Source organism: Coregonus lavaretus (genome assembly GCF_964263955.1).
Source record: "Coregonus lavaretus genome assembly, chromosome: 32".
NCBI lineage: Eukaryota > Metazoa > Chordata > Actinopteri > Salmoniformes > Salmonidae > Coregonus > Coregonus lavaretus.
In genome coordinates, this window is record NC_140019.1 from 13,337,887 (window position 1) to 13,342,222 (window position 4,336).

Genomic DNA, 4,336 nt, shown 5'->3' on the forward strand with positions numbered 1-4,336 from the left:
TGGGTTTTCCTTCTTGCAGTAGCACTGCCCCTAGTCCATACTTTGACGCGTCCACCTGGAGTCTGAGCTCTTTGTTGGGGTCGTAGTAGGCAAGGATTGGTCCTGGTTCTCTCGTGATCAAGTCTTTCACTTTCTGGAAAGCGATGTCGTGTTGGTTGTCCCAGAGGAACTCACTGGACTGCTTTAGCAGCTGACGCAGGGGTGCATTAGCATTGGAGAGGCTGGGTGCGAACTTGGCTAAGTAGTTGACCATGCCAAGCACTGTTTCCAGCTCTGCGCGGTTCTTTGGTGGCTCCATTTCCTTTATGGCTGAGATCTTCTGCGGATCTGGCTTGATTCCATTCGCTGTGAGAAGATGCCCGAAGTAGCTGACCTCTGTAGCGCCGACTGTGCTCTTCTCGGGGTTGAGCCGGACTCCTCTCTCGCGGGACCTTTGCAGCATCGCGCTGAGGTTTCTGTCGTGTTCCTCTTTGGTTCGACCATAGACAAGGATGTCGTCCACAATTGCCACGACTCCGTCGAGGCCTTCGTACACCTCGTCGATCTTTCGCTGAAACTCGTCTTGGGCTGAGATAATCCCAAAAGGCAGGCGACGGAACCTGTAGCGTCCAAACGGTGTGTTGAACGTTGTGAGCTTAGATGACTCTTCTGTGAGCTTGATAGCCCAGTAGCCTGATCTGGCGTCCATGACACTGAAGTAGCGTGCGCCCGCTAGCTTGTGTGTGATGCCATCTAGCGTCGGTAAGGGGTAATGGGGGCGTTTGATAGCCTTGTTCAAGTCTCTTGGGTCGAGACATACTCTGAGCTTGCCTGTCCGTGGTTTCTCCACCACCACTAACGCGTTGACCCAATCCGTCGGTTCTGTAACCTTGGTGACGATGTCAGATTGCTCCATGCTCTCCAACTCTTTCTTCAGACGGGCGCGGAGAGCAAGTGGAATCTTTCTCGGTGGGTAGATCACAGGGGTTGCGTCTGGGTTAAGGTGAATGGTACATTCTCCTGGGAATAGTCCTATTCCTGTAAAAACATCAGCAAACTCCTCCATGACATTCTCTATCTCTACTGGTGCTGTCACTGATAAAACTAGCTTGATAAGGTCCATGTCTAAACATGCTTTAAGACCTAGCACTGCAGGTGCTCGAGTGTCAACAACGTAAAAGTCCAACATCATGTCCCTTTCCTTGTATTTGCATTTGAGAGTGCATGTGCCTTTTACTGGGAGCTGTTCACCACCATAACCAGTCAGTCTGCACGTGGTGGGCTGTAGCTTACACTCAGATGTCAAGCTTCTGTACTTACTCAGAGGAATAATGTTTACTTGTGCACCAGTGTCTAGTTTGAATTTTAGCTCTGTGCCTTGTCTTCCTATCTCAATGTCAGCAAAGGCTTGCTCTGTCTCTGATATCTGACTTTTCTGTGTCACTGAATCAATAAACAGTTCATCAGCATTTGACTCTTTGATTGACATTTCATCTTCACTCACTGTATGTACTGTTTTTCCACGGTAAACTCTGCACACTTTTGCAAAGTGATTCCATTTTCCACATTTAGTACACTGTTTGCCTTTAGCTGGGCAATTCCCCTGTTCGCCATGCACTTTGTATCCACAATATCCACATGTTTTGGGGCGTTTGGAGTCTGTGTCGCTCTGTTTTGGAGTTCTGTCTGTCTCCGCTCTGAAACATGCTCTCTGGGCACTGGAGGTGTGCTTTGATGTCTGCCTGACTGCGTGCACTGCTTGTTCACGTGATGCGCTCATGCTGCCGCCTGAAATGGTTTTCATCTGAACCTGTGCTAGCTCGTGAGATCTGTCTATGTCGATAGCTTTGTCCAGCGTTAACTCTGATCCAACATTCAAAAGTTTCTCTCTCACTCGCGGTGATTGTATTCCAAATACAATACGGTCCCTGACCATCTCATCCTTGTTTGCATAATCACAGTCTTTCACAAGCAGACGCAGCTCAGTGACAAACTGTTCAAACGATTCACTAGCGCCTTGTACTTTCTCATGGAATTTGTACCTAGCGAAAATTGTATTGGTCTTTGGCAAAACATATGCTTCAAAACGATCGTAGTATGTTTTCAGTACCTTTGATTCAGCCTCGGTAAGTGTCCATGTGTTGTAAATGTCTCTCCCTTTTTCACCGATCCAGAGGAGCAGGTAGCTGCACTTTCCCTCTTCTCCTCTTTCCTTCAGAGGACCCGTGAACATCAGCTCCACATGCTGTTTGAACTTACGCCATGCATCGGGTAGATTTGTAGACCCCCAATCCATTCGAGGTGAAGGAACTCCAGCAAAATCCATCTTTTAGTCCTTTTACTCTGACACCATGTCTTGTTTTGTACGCTTTGTACAAAATTATAAAATGCAGGACGACAGGATATTTATAAACGTAGCTCTTTATTAACTAGCTATAACTTGCATGTCCATGTGTCTCTGGCCATGATCATCTTAGAATGACCTCACCACCTGGGTGGTCTTAACCAATCATTGCACAGTATGATGCATCCAATTACAATTCAGTATGGTGACACATATGAATATTACATTAACCATAACCTTAACCATCTATAATCTATAAATCTCTGCTAGGCAAATCCCCGCCTTATCTTATCTCATTGGTCACCATAGCAACACCCACCCGTAGTATGCGTTCCAGCAGGTATATCTCACTGGTCATCCCCAAAGCCAACACCTCCTTTGGCCGCCATACCTTCCAGTTCTCTGCTGCTAATGACTGGAACTAACTGCAAAAATCTCTGAAGCTGGAGACTTATCTCCCTCACTAACTTTAAGCATCAGTTGTCAGAGCAGCTTACCAATCACTGCACCTGTACACAGCCCATCTGTAATTAGCCCACCCAACTACCTCATCCCCATATTGTTATTTATTTTGCTCATTTGCACCCCAGAATCTCTATTTGCACATCATCTTCTGCACATCTATCACTCCAGTGTTAATACTAAATTGTAATTATTTTGCACTATGGCCTATTTATTGCCTTACCTCCATAACTTACTACATTTGCAAACACTGTATATAGATTTTCTATTGTGTTATTGACTGTTTTGTTTATCCCATGTGTAACTCTGTGTTGTTGTTGTTTTTATCGCACTGCTTTGCTTTATCTTGGCCAGGTCGCAGTTGTAAATGAGAACTTGTTCTCAACTGGCTTACCTGGTTAAATAAAGGTGGAGAAAAAAACTAAACAAAAAACATAACTCTTACTTTAACCATTTTAAATGTCAACTTCAATGGGATAGGGATGTCCCAAGGACCCCAGATAGCAAGGATCCAGAAACAACCTTGGCCTCCTGCTGTTTTTTATGTGCATGTCATGTCATGTTTTCTTAAATCTGATGGGCTATTCAGCATACTTTCTAAATAAGACATACAAATATAGAACATTGACAGCATAGAAGAAGAATTTAGGTAGCTTGCTAAATTTCAAATAAAATGAGTTACAAGTTACCGAGAAGACCACAGAGGTATAAAGGAACTGAGAAGAATATGCACCTAGGCCTGAGTGTCAACAGCAGGATCCAGACATGCTACATGTGAAGAAAGTGGACTTTGTTGCTGTTATAGCAATTACATTTTAGTCATTTAGCAGACACTCTTATCCAGAGTGACTTACAGTTAGTGAATACATTACTTTATTCATACTGGCCCCCCGTGGGAATCGAACCCACAACCCTGGCGTTGCAAACGCCATGCTCTACCAACTGAGCTACATCCCCGCCGGCCATTCCCTCCCCTACCCTGGGCCAATTGTGCGCCGCCCCATGGGTCTCCCAGTCGCGGCCGGATACGACAGAGCCTGGATTTGAACCAGGATCTCTAGTGGCACAGCTAGCACTGTGATGCAGTGCCTTAGACCACTGCGCCACTCGGGAGACTCTGGTGGTAAACGGCACTGGTAAATGGCACTGCGCACAATTTAAAAGATGTCAAGAAAGATTGACATAATTGTTTCTGCATCTGAGCTATTTCTGGAATTAGAAGAATTAACATCTGAGGTGCTACATGGGTTAATGACTTGTGCGGTCCCACCCTCTCAGGCCCCTGGGCCCCAGAGCCTGAGCAGGTGATTTGAGGTTTCCAATGAGTGAAGGAGCGGGAATATATATTATAATTGTTTTGTAAATTCTTTTGTAGTTTGTGAGGATTAATGTACATTTTCTCTTCCCTGTAGTGGAATTAACTTTTTATGTGATTTTTTCTTTGCCGCCATCCAGTTGGTGGCGATAATACACCATTTGCGTGTAGTTCGCCAATAAAACCAAAGAAGACGAAGCGTCTGGAAGACCGACCAATCAAACGAATCGCCCTCT